Genomic DNA, 12,864 nt, shown 5'->3' on the forward strand with positions numbered 1-12,864 from the left:
AGTGAAGCCCACGCATCTAGAGCCCGTGCTCTGCAATAAGAGAACCACTGCAATGAGAAGACTGCGTACCAGGACAAAGAGTAGCCTCCGCTTGCTGCAACTAGAGAAAGCCTGTGCACAGCAACGAAGACCCAACGCAGCCAAAAATAAATAATAATAAATAAAATAAATATTTAAAAAATCTTAAAAAAAATACTGTGTATATGTCAATCCCAATCTCCCAGTTTATCCCTTCTCCCCTTTTCCCCCTGGTAACCATACATTTATTTTCTATGTCTGTGACTCTATTTCTGTTTTGTAAATAAGTTTATTTGTACCATTTTTTTTAGATTCCACATATAAGCAATATCATATTTGTCTTTCTCTGTCTGACTTACTTCACTCAGTATGACAGCCTCTAGTTCCATCCATGTTGCTGTAAATGGCATTTGATTGCTGCTTCTGATCACAGAGGTGCAAACAAAGAGAAGGGCAGCTATTGTTGTTGTATCTTCCCCCACTGTCACAAGCCACTCCCCCTCTCGTTCAAGTGACTTCCAGGTGACTTAAAGGACCAGCACCCTTTTCCTGCCCTTCATTTTTCTTTTTCTCCTTTTGGAGCCCAGACATTAAAGACTAGGAGATTCAAAAACAACTGCATATATGGGGAAAATTAGAATGTGACTGTACATACCCTGGGAAAGATGCAGGTCCAGAAAAGACCTGAGGAGACCTTAAGTTTACATCTCAGGCTGATCACTGGCACAGAGACAGCCTACAACAATAAAACAACAAAAAAACACAAACAAATCCATCAAGTCCTGGGGATGGGAGAGAATATGATTTCCAAAGTTACCACATTATTAGATTCAAATGTCCAGTTTTCAACAACAATAAAAAAAAAATCACAAGGCATACAAAGAAACAAGAAATCATGGCCCATTCAAAAAATAAAAATAAAAAAAATTTTAAAACCAACAAAAACTGTCCCTGAAAAAAGCCTGATGGTGAATCTACTAGAAAAGACTTAAAACATTTGTCTTAAAGATGCTTAAAGAACTAAAGGGAGATGTAGAGAAAGTCAAGAAAGTAATCTATGAACAAAATGGAAATATCAATGAAGAGATAGAAAACCTAAAAAGAAGCCAAAAAGAAATTCTGGAGCCAGAAGGTATAATAACTGAAATGAAAAATTCACTAGAGAGATTCAAAGGCACATTTGAGCAGGCAGAAGAAAGAATCAGTGAACTTGAAGATAGGACAATAGAAATTGTTGAGTCCGAGGAACAGAAAGAAAAAAGATTAAAGAAAAGTGAACAGAGCTTAAGGGAACTGTGGGACAACATCAAGCAGACTGATTATATGCATTGCAGGAGACCCAGCATGACAAGAGAGAGAAAGGGACAGAGAGAATATCTGAAGAAACAATGTTTGAAAACTTCCCAAATTTGATGAAAAATATGAATATAAACATCTAACAAGCTCAATGAACTCCAGGTAAGATGAACTCAAGAGACTCATACTGAGATATAAAAGCAGCGGGACAGAAGCAAATCATCACACAAAAGTGAGCCTCAATAAGATTTCTGGCAGATTTCTAATGAGAAACTTTGGAGGCTAGAAGGCAGTGGGCCAGCATATTCGAAGTGTTCAAGGGAAAAAACTGTGAACCAGAATCCTATATCTGGCAAAACTGGCCTTCAAAAGTGAGGGAGAAATTAAGACATTCCCCAATAAACAAAAGCTGAAGAAATCAATCTCTATACTTGATCTGCAAGAGATGCTCAAGGGAGTCCTGCAATGTGAAATGCAAGGACATTAAACAGTAACTTGGAGCCATATAGAGAAATGGAAATCTCAACAGAAGTAAATACATGGGCAATTACAAAAGCTAGTATTATTGTAACAATGGTTTGTAACTGCATATTTTGCTTTCAACATGATTTAAGAGACTAATACATTTAAAGAAAAAAATCCAATTAGTCTAAAAGCTAGTATTCTTGTAACTTTGGTTTGAAACTCCAAATTTCGTTTTTGACATAATTTAAGAGACTAATGAATTTAAAAGAATTATTAGTTTATGTTTTGGGGCACACAGTATATAAAGATGTAATTCTGTGGCATCAACCATCAAAAGGGGTGGGGATGGAGATGTAAAGGAGCAGAGTTTTTGTATCTTATTGAAGTTAAGTTGTTATAAATTAAAATTAGAATGTTATAAGTTAAGGATGTTAAATGTAGTTCCCATGATAATCACAAAGAAAAGAACTATAGAATATAAACAAAAGAAAATGAGAAAGGAATGCAAATGTTTTGCTACAAATAAATCAACTAAACACAAAAGAAGACAGTAACACAGGAAATGAGGGACAAAAAGCTATGGGGCATATAGAAAACAAGTAGCAAAATGACAGAAGTAAGTCCTTCCTTATCAGGAATTACTTTAAATGTAAATGGATTAAGTTCTCTAATCAAAAGACAGAGACTGGCAGAATGGATAGAAAACACATAATCCAACTATATGCTGTCTACAAAAGACTCACTTTATTTATTTTTTATTTTTTTAAACTTTTTATTTTATATTGGAGTATACATATACATGTATCCATTCTCCCCCAAACTCCCCTCCCATCCAGGCTGCCACATAACATTGAGCAGAGTTCCCTGTGCTATACAGTAAGGTCCTTGTTGGTTATCCATTTTAAATATAGCAGTGTGTACATGTTGATCCCAAACTCCCTAACTATCCCTCCCCCCCCCCCCCGTTTCCCCTTTGGTAACCATAAGTTTGTTTTCTACGTCTGTGAGTCTGTTTCCATTTTGTAAGTAAGTTCATTTGTATCATTTCTTTTTAGATTCTGCATATAAGGGATGTCATACAATATTTCTCTTTCTCTGTTTGACTTACTTCACTCAGTATGACAATCTCTAGGTCCATCCATGTTGTTGCAAATGGCATTATTTCATTCTTTTAAATGGCTGAGTAATATTCCGCTGTACATATGTACCACACCTTCTTTATCCATTCCTCTGAAAGACTCACTTTAGATCCAAGGACACAAATACAGTAGACTGAAAGTGAAAGGATGGAAAAAGATATTCCATGGAAATAGTAAGCAAAAGAGAGCAAAAAGACAAAATAGACTTTAAACTTAAAAAGGTTACAGATTACTAGGGGTATTAGCAGAGGTAAGGGTGTAAGAAAAAGCAGGCCAGAGAGTACAGAGTTTTAAATGGCAGGCTAGGTATTCTTTCTGCAGTGTGCAGTCATCAAGGCCATCCAGCAGGGAGGAGCCATAATCCCAGACCTGAGTGTGAAGGATGAAATGAGAAGAGTGTGGAGGAAGTCAACTTGGTTGAGGAGTTATTTCAGTTTACTCAGAGAACAATACACCTTTTTCCATAAATGTCCTGATATAAAATACCCCTAATAGGGCCTGCCTCTGAAAATATGTCTCAAAGAGTTAGACATGATTTTTTTCTTATTTTTAATTAATTAATTTATTTTTAGCTGTGTTGGGTCTTCGTTTCTGTGCGAGGGCTTTCTCTAGTTGCGGCGAGCGGGGGCCACTCTTCATTGCGGTGCGCGGGCCTCTCACTATCGCGGCCTCTCTTGTTGCAGAGCACAGGCTCCAGACGCGCAGGCTCAGTAGTTGTGGCTCACGGGCCCAGTTGCTCCGCGGCATGTGGGATCTTCCCAGACCAGGGCTCGAACCTGTGTCCCCTGCATTGGCAGGCAGATTCTCAACCACTGCGCCACCAGGGAAGCCCTAGACATGATTTTTGAAAGTATAAAATGAAAGGCTAAAGCTTGCCCAAGCTCCAGCACCTATTGCCCCCAAATAAAAGAACAAACAAATGTACAGATTTTGACCAAGTTGCTTTTGTTCTAATTGGTTTTTAAGAGAGCCAGCATAGGTTGGCTGTATAATAATACTATAATAATAAAACTAACACGACATTGTAAATCAATTATACTTCAATTAAAAAAAGAATTAAAAACAAATAAACAAACAAAATGATTATAGTAACCACTGAATGAGCACTTGCTATGAGCCAGGTACTGTAAGTCTTTCCTCATTCAATACTCACAAACCTGTGATGCAGATTCACTTATTATCATCATTTCATAGATAAAGAAACTGAGTCTAAGAGAGGTCAGAGTCAATATGCAGCATTACTTAGATTAAAATGCTGTGCTTTCTATTTCAAAATCATGTCTTTACCCATTGCACTTCATGTGCTTAAGCAGTTGTGCTTGGCAGACAGCATATAGCATTGCCCCTGGGGATGATGATGTGACAAGAAAAGAACTGCTTGACTTCTTTGTGTCTTGATTTGTTCAGCAATAAGTGGAAATAATAACTGCCTTTTTATCAGGCAGAGTAACGGGAGATAAGACTGTTTTTCTCTCTTGGTTTGATTGCAAAAGAGGCCATGTCCACCCATAGGTGTGAATGGAAATAAGAGGCCACTTACAGAGTGTGGTTTGTGTTGGTGGCCCAAGTGCAGCTGCCTCATCTATACAATGGGTATAATAGTGTCCACCTCCTAGGGTGTTTGTAAGGATCCAATGTATTCATACATGTCACAGATTTAGGACAGTGCTTGACAAATAGCACTCGCTATCTAAATACTAGCCATTGCTGGTATTAAAGATAGAAACTTGGCTACCAGGGATCACTGTGGCCATAAATATATGTAACCTCCAAGCAGAGATAGGGGAGAAGCCTCACTCACCCTGGCTTTTTCCTAGTAGGCATTTAGTTAGGAAGATTAGCTAGCTATAATCTTGGCCAATAGTAAACAGAGCTCAAAGAATGTGACAGGGATGGAGAAATAACGTTATCAGAAAATAAAAATAGCTCCTAATTTTTACCATTTCTATAATCAAGCACCACATTAAGAGTATACCAACTTGGTCTTGCCTAATCCTCACAGTTCTGTGGGGTAGGTGTTATTAACTGTGTCCTCTGTCAGCCTCCACTCCCACCTCTGTAAAAAGACAATAGAAGGTGATGGGAGAGGTGGGGTGGAGGGTGGTCCTGCTGGGCTCCTGGCCGTGCAGCTTCTCTTGGCTCTCTCCGAGGCAGGAAGCGCCTCTTCCACAGGACATCAGTGTAAGCCTGAATAAGAAAAAGAATTTCTCCCTCCTAAGCCATGGCACATCAGTTGTACAGAAATACCACTTTGGGAAACAGTCTTCAGGAGAGCCTCGATGAGCTCATACAATCTCAACAGATGACCCCCCAACTTGCCCTTCAAGTTTTACTTCGGTTTGATAAGGCTATATATTCAGTGTTGGTACAGAAGGTCAGGAACAGAGTCAATTCCAGGCCTATGTATGTTTGGCTACCTTCCCTAAAGAGTTACTGAGATTTCAAATGTCTGGAACATTATCTGCAGGATTGAAGGGCTCTCTAAATACGTACAGATTCTGCGATAATGTGTGGACTTTTGTATTGAACGATGTTGAATTCAGAGAGGTGACAGAACTTGATAAAGTGAAAATTGTAGCCTGTGAGTGGGACCTCTCTGGTGGACAAGTGGCTAAGACTCTGTGCTCCCAATGCAGGGGGTCTGGGTTCGATCCCTGGTCAGGGAACTAGATCCCACATGCCGCAACTAAGAGTTGCGCATGCTGCAACTAAAGTTTCCGCACGCCGCAACCAAAATAGATCCTGCAGGCTGCACCTAAGGATCCTGCATGCCGCAACGAAGATACTGCACGCGGCAATGAAGATCCCACGTGCTGCAACTAAGACCCGGCGCAGCCAAATAAATAAATAAATAATTTTAAAAAGTGTAGGCTGTGATGGTAAAAATACTGGCTCCAATACTACAGAATGAATAGAAAAAAATTGGCTTTTTAATGCCATCCTGTTATTGTTCATCTCTTTTCGAAGAGACGCATAGGAGACTTTTTAAAAAATTTATTCTAGCATTGCAGAAATGACTACACTGTGCCGTACTATCAGAGAATTCCAGTAGAAAGAAGCTTATAACTCTGTACCCTCTTACATTACATTTATTATACATCATGAAGAAACAGAGCTTTCTTTTTAATGACAAATCAAACACTGTTGCCTTCCTAAGACTATTCTTTAATAGATTCATTTTAAAACAAACAAACAAAAAGTGATGGGGATTCTTGCCTGAGCAATATGACCCCAGAGCCCACACTTCTAACCTCTACCCTCAGCTTCTTTGAGGGTTTACCACTGGGAACCAGACGTCAAGGTGGGGGGTCAACAGGCTGGGGTGGAGGTGGGGGAACTAAGACACGCCATAATTACACCACAGTCTGCAGTAGGGTTTAAGGAAATAAATTATAGGCCCCGAGTACTTTGAGTTTCCTCGTTTAAAATTAGATTTTAAACTCTAGGCCACGAGTATCAATGGTACTTTCTGAGAAACTCTGAGTGAAGCCTGTTGACACAAGTGCTTTTGAAAGTTCAAAACACCAATAGATCTTGTACCCTCTGCTTAGAAAGAAAGGAGGGAGGAGAGAGAATATCTACTTCCCAGTTCTTATAAAGGTTAGGTTAAATTTATACTTATTCTTGTTTTTTGGGGTTTTTTTTTTTTTGCTTTTTAATTTCTTTATTAACTTCACATTTTCCATGCAAATGGGTGAAACTCTACTGTTGACAGAAACTTCGATTGGGTGCCAAGGCAATCTCCAATTAGAAGCTGGTAACACAGAACCCACCTGACATGGAAATTACGTAAGGTTCACAGCAAATGGATCAGAAAAGGCGTATCAGGAAAATGCAAGAAAAAAGAGAACAACAGTGGGAATCACAGTATTAATCTCATGGAAAATGGCAGGAGTCAATGCATAAGGCAAAATTCATCATGATGGTCATGGTGATTAGAGAGCTCCCCCATAAGGATATGTAGACAATTCCTCAACTGCAGCTCCCTAAGTTTTCTCCTGATTTCGCTCATCTCTTCATGAACATTTCCATATAATCTCCATCTCCACCCATCCCATCTTTGACCTGCCTATTGGGTATGGCCCATCAGAAATTAGGGGCAAGTTGGCGAGCCTGTCCCCGTCTATTACTTCCTGCTGGCTGGTGGCCTTCGCCCCCTCCCAAAGGGCGGTTTTCCTTTCCTTTTTGCACAAGCTGCTCCATTTCTTCGTTTTCGTGGGCCTATCCTTGCTGTCTCCTGCTCCTCCCGATTCCCGCCACAAGTGCGCCGCCGTGAAACTTAGTACTTATTCTTTATACTTATTTCTATCTTGCAGAGCAGTAGAAATTTCCAAGACTCGTTACTGGGAAAGGCAATGAAATTTCTGTAAGAGTCAGAGGTTAGTTTTCATAATTATCTTCCATGGGTTGTTCTCACCTTACAACTATATTTTCATTATAGAAAACTATATGTGTTGCAATATAGGTCCCCTCCAAGTTGTAAAGTATGTCATAGGAGGGTGGATTTGCTCACTAACTCTATGATAACTAACCTGCTGAGCATAACTGCATATTATAATGAACACAAAAAACAAAATATCAAAACTGGGAAGTTTCTTCTTACATTAAAAAAAAAACCCAAAACAAAACCCAAAGTCCTCATGTGATATATGAGGCCCTACATGATCTAGCATCCTGCCACCTCTCTGCCCTCATCTCCCTGTCGCCCTGGTCCAGCCATCCTGGCCTCCTTGCTTGTCCTTCAACACACCAGACATGGTCCTGCCTTTGTACCTTTGGACTTGCTGTTCTCTTGGCTTAGAAAAGCCTTTCCCCCAGATTATGTGTACGATTTGCTCCCTTACTTCATTCACATTTGTTCAAATATCACTCCCTCAGGGAGACCTTCAAATTATCTCATCTAAAATCAAGCCACCCACCCCACCCTCACATCCATCATCTTCTATTCTTTGGTTTGCCTTTTCTTCCCCATAACACAAATCACCATCTGATACTTTATTATACATTTGTTGATTGTTGATTGCTGGGTTTTCCCCACCAGAATGTAAGCTCCGTGAAGGCAAATCTCTGTTTTGTTTGCTGCTGTATCCCCAGCCCTAGAACAATGCCTGGCGCCCAGCAGGTGCTCAGTAAATGAATGAAGTGAAACTAATGAAAAGATATGGGTTCCATGACAGGAAAGAGCTTGCACTGGGAACCCTGCACCAGGTGGTTTAGGAGATGCCGACCATCAGAGCCAGAGATGACCTTGAGAAGGGAAGAGATCCCTGGGAATTCACAGAAACCTGGGGGGTGAGTACCAGACTTTATGAAGGGGGTGGAAGGGGGAATATGGAGTAACTCTAACTGACACCTGCATCACACACACATTATCTTATTTCATCTTAATATCACAACAGATGAGGAAACTGAAGATCAGAAAGGTGAAGTGACTTACCCATGGTTATTCAGCTAAGTAGCAGAGCCTCTATCTGAAGTCAACTCTGTCTGACTCTAGAAACCATGTTCTTTTCAAGACACCACACAGCTGAGGAGAAAGTTTGGCAAAGAGTGTGTGTTCAGTTAAGTAACAGTTGAAGGAATGAACAAATGCTTCGTAGAGAAAGCGACTGTTAATTTGGTCTTTTTTGAGATCAAACAGCCTTATGGAGAGACCAAAGGCAGACCTGGAGAAAGAAGGAGATTGAACAAAAAGTTTTAAGATTAGATAGTTAGGTGAGGAGCTGTCCAGGGACCGCTGAGTACATCAGCTTAGCTGGATCTCAGGGTGTTAAAGGAGCATTTTGGGAGATAAGGTCTCCAAGGACCCAAATGTGAAAGATCTTGACTGTTTGGTTATGGAATTTGGACTTTACCATGAGACAGTGAGGAGCATTAAGCTGTAGAGTAATGTGCTCAGACACTGCTTTAGGAAGTCATTCTGGGGTGCTGGGGATGGGATTACCAAATGGATTTATTGTAATAGTCCCAGTGAAGGGTTATCGCCAGAGCAGTCAATTCTCTCTGAACCCATGAAAGGTTGAGGTTAAAACCAGCCCTGACCTAAACATTCACACAACAGCCACTAGTTGGCAGCAATGTCCCAAGAAACAGGTGAGCCAGCCCCCAAGTAGGAGCTTCCTCAGCCAACTCCTTGGGCTGTGATGGGGTATGGTCACCTGGTGGAACACAGGAGTAGCTGGGAGAACAGCCTGTGCGGAGGGAACCCCAAAGACCCACAGGGGAAGGAGTACGTGGAGGTCAGAGGACAGGGTGATCAATGCCTGGAGGATGGTTGCGGTGGGGTGGGGGGCAGGGCTGAGAGGGAAGGCTGCATCTGAGAGCTAGAGACTGATTGCAAATGACCCTGAATTTCCAGGCTAAGAAAGCTGGACATTATCCTGAGGGAAATGGGGACCCAGGAAACCCATGTTTAAGTAGAAGAGAAACATGACTAGACTTGCCTTTTAGAAAGATCACCAAGATTGCAGTGTGGAGAATGAGGGGAAAGAGACAGGAAGCAGAGAGAACAGTGAGGAGGTGCTGCAGTGATCCCCAGAGAGATGATGAGTGGTCTGAACTAGGGTCAGCGATTGCAGTGGACAGAAGAGGTCAGATTTGTAGGAGACTTAAGAAATAAAAATCATAGAATGAGAAAGAGGGCATTAAAATGTCGTTTTCACAGAAGAGAATGAATATTCTCTCCCCATTATTAAGAACACCTGCTGAATTGTTGGATTTTTCTCCCTAAAACTGCAGTGGAAGAGCTCAGATCGTGGAACTTCTTTAGGTCTAAATTCACTCAACAATCCTATCAGTCTGTGGTGGGAACTGGCGACAAAGGAATGACTTAGCAGTTGCCTCCCCACTCTGGTGGAATAACAGTCAACTGTACAGTGTGGAGAGGGCTTTGATGGAGGAAATACAGGACAGTGTGGGGTCCAGCGGGGGAACCTGATGCAGGTTTCCAGGGAGAGGAGACTTTTGAGCCCAAGATATGCAAAGGATCTCACAGAACTGTCAGTGAGCTAAGCACTGGAAAAGAAGGGAGTCTGGGAGCAGCCCCGTTACCTATTTACCCCTTTTCGTCACAAACCGTAGACGTCACCTTATGCGCGATAAGGTGTCCCAGGTGAGCTACATTCTCCAGGATGAAAGCGCTAACCCAGCCACGGTCGCCAGCTCCTGGAGCAAACGCACTTGCCAGCAGCCAGACATGCTTAGTGTGCCTCAGAGGCTCCTGGGCCGCCGCCCAGGGCAGACAGGCTGTGATTGGTGGGAGCCTGGGGCCCGCCCCTCACCAGCCCAACACTGCGGTTCTGATTGGTGGAGACACCGCGTGGCCCCGCCCCTCCCGCCAGTCGGCAAAGGAGGCTAACCAGGTGGGTGCGCGACTGCTGAGGGGGCCCTGGAGCACCGCTGTTACGGTCTGGGGGAGATGGAAGGTCGCCCCGGCCCCAAATCTTCTATACCCGCGATGGACTGCAGTCCCTAGAGAAAAGGCGTCAAGGGACCGGAAGCTGTACTTCCCGGAGCATTGTGGGCCCAGGCTGGGGTGGGCCGGGTCTTCCGGCGCCTGCGTGCACCTAGCAGTTTGGGAAATGGTGGCCCCCGGCATGTTGGTGCAAGCCCTGTGAGGGGCGGGAACCCGGGAGTGGGTTCTCGGGCATTTTCAGACCAGGGTGTGGGGCCCAGGGCTGGGGTGGGGCCGGGATGCTTCCGGTCTCCGCCCCGCTTTGGGGCCTCGGGCGCCATCTGCTGTGCATCCTTAAGCTCTGGCCTGTAGCGTGCCCCTTCCGCCCCAACCCCACCCCTAGTCCTTTACCTTCCATCCGGAGGGAACAGCAGCCAGAGTGCCACCATAGGATTTTAAGAGCCCTGAGTGCACACCTGGCATCCTGGGCCCCTGACTCCTCTTTGCATTACCCCTCCCGGGGCCCCTGCGAAGCTGAAAGAGCTAACTCCTTTCAACAGAAGCCTGCTGGGGTCATGTGATAAGGCCTCCTCTATCGCACCTGGTCCCAGCCCTTCATCGGTTAACCACCCTGCCCCCAGGCTCAGGCGAGGCACAACCCTTCTCCGAGCCTCACTCCTGATTTGTGAGATGGGGATGGTTAACTCCTCAGATTCTCTGTACCTAATGATAATACACACAGGCGCTGCCAATTACGATGTACCCGTTTTCCCTTCTCATCCTCTCCGTACAACCCCGCTTCATGGCAAGCAGATTGTATAGTTTAACCTGTGTGCAGTTATGAAGGCTTCGACAGGCATATCCACCCCCACCCCCCCCCCCCCCCGATTTTGTCAGCTGAGCCTCTAGGGACAAATATCCTTGGTGCTTTTATTTCAACTGTTTTCTGAGTGCCTGCTCTGTGCCAAGCACTGTATTTAGTACTGAAGACCCAGATGAACCAAATTGATTTCTTTCCATGAAATTGAGACTAGTGGGGGAAATAGGAACTTGTGATAAAGGTGGTCATAAAAGACGTGATAAATATACAGTGCCACAGGAAAGGAACAAATGAAGTGCTCTTGAAATTCAGGGATTGGGAGAAGGGGGTTAGAAGTCTTTAGAGAGTGTGCGGTAGCCTATAAGCTGGATCAGAGGGGGCATTCTGAATTAAATAGATGGGAGAAGGCAGCTTGACAGCTCACTCTGCCCATGCAGTGAACATGGTTCATTTTGCTTTGGATGGGCTGGGGGTTTGGGGGGAGGAGTCGGGTATAGGGTGGGGGGTGTGCAGTATAATTTTTTTTTTTTTTTTTTGGCCATGTGGCTTGCGGGATCTTAGTTCCCTGACCAGGGACTGAACCTGGGCCACCACAGTGAAAGCGCCGAGTCCTAACCACTGGACCGCCAGGGAATTCCTGCAGTATAATTGTTAAAAGCAGGGGTTTTAGCATATTTGCTGTGAGGCTTCAGGCACATTAACCTCTTTGAGCCTGTCAGATGTACAGAGATAGTACCTACCTCACATTCAAGATAATGCATATCAAGGCCTGAGCATCAAGGTCAGCACATAGCTATCATTTTTTTGAATACCAGCTATCATACGTGAAGGAAAATGGGAATGCCTCGAATGCCAAGATTTTTAGATTTTTCTCTAGGTACTAGAGATCAAACAGATTTTTAAGCAGTAGAGGGTGTTGATCAAAGGTGCTTGGAAGTGACTGAATCTTGGCATCAAAAAGTCTGAAGTCGCTCTAATAGTTGCTTCTTTCCCATTCCCATCCAAATCTGCCTACCCTCAACCCATACGCATTTCAGAACCATGTTTCTAAAAACCAGCCGTTTATATCTGCTTAGGTAAGTTACAGAGGGAGTAAGGTGGTGTATTTACAAGTTGGTTTGTCCAGATATACTATAACTTAGTGTCTGTATTTAATATTGACAACCAAAAAATATATATAAATATCTTCCAACTATACACAGCAGGGCAGGAGTGTTCACGTCTTCTCGAATAGTGAGTTCTCAGTTTCCCATGGCCCTCCTCTCTTGGTGATCGTCTGGCCCTCAGTGCAAAGGAGACTAGCACCTGGCAGCCCAGTCTGGCCCTTCCCCTCTCCTCCCTGTACTCCAGCGCTCCCAACTGGTCTCAGGCAAGGGAAGATGAATTTGAGTGGTTGGGTAGGAAGAGACAGGAATGGGCGAATCCTAATGGAGCCTGATCCCTAGGTGGGGAGACCCAGGCCCACAGAAGGAGTGGCCGGAGCCACCTCTTGGGGTAGAAGACTCATGGTTCGAAGTTCGATTAGTGTGTCCTTGGGTCATAGGTCCGGCCCTACAGATTAGCTTGGCAAAGAAGGCAAGTGTCTAGGCAGGGCTTGGTCCCCACCCTCAGGCACTGAGCCACTCAGGGTGAAGCCAGGGATGTGGATAAAGGAGACTCTGGCTGATAAAAAAATAATAACAAAATCAGTAATAAAAAAATTATAAAACCTGTTGCTTGTCAGAATAGATCTG

General features: G+C 43.6%; 1 protein-coding gene and 1 pseudogene across 13 annotated transcripts in view; one reads left to right on the forward strand and one right to left on the reverse strand.

Moving 5' to 3' along the window:
- Positions 1 to 12,864, forward strand: part of ZNF691 (zinc finger protein 691) — an 80,121-nt gene that overhangs the window by 41,817 nt on the left and 25,440 nt on the right. For 10 of the 13 annotated variants that reach the window (XR_011073502.1, XR_011073504.1, XR_011073507.1 and 7 more), the window contains 2 exons: positions 7,235 to 7,297; positions 8,096 to 8,210. The exons of 2 other annotated variants lie outside the window; for them this stretch is intronic. The gene's annotated coding sequence lies outside the window, so the exon portion shown is untranslated. Of the gene's footprint in view, positions 1 to 7,234; positions 7,298 to 8,095; positions 8,211 to 9,998; positions 10,046 to 12,864 lie in introns of those variants that run through there. One more of the 13 variants, XR_011073512.1, reaches the window with a different exon arrangement.
- Positions 6,814 to 7,252, reverse strand: LOC137760556 (protein BEX3-like; annotated as a pseudogene).

Source organism: Eschrichtius robustus, chromosome 3 (assembly GCF_028021215.1).
Source record: "Eschrichtius robustus isolate mEscRob2 chromosome 3, mEscRob2.pri, whole genome shotgun sequence".
In the NCBI taxonomy this organism is placed as follows: domain Eukaryota; kingdom Metazoa; phylum Chordata; class Mammalia; order Artiodactyla; family Eschrichtiidae; genus Eschrichtius; species Eschrichtius robustus.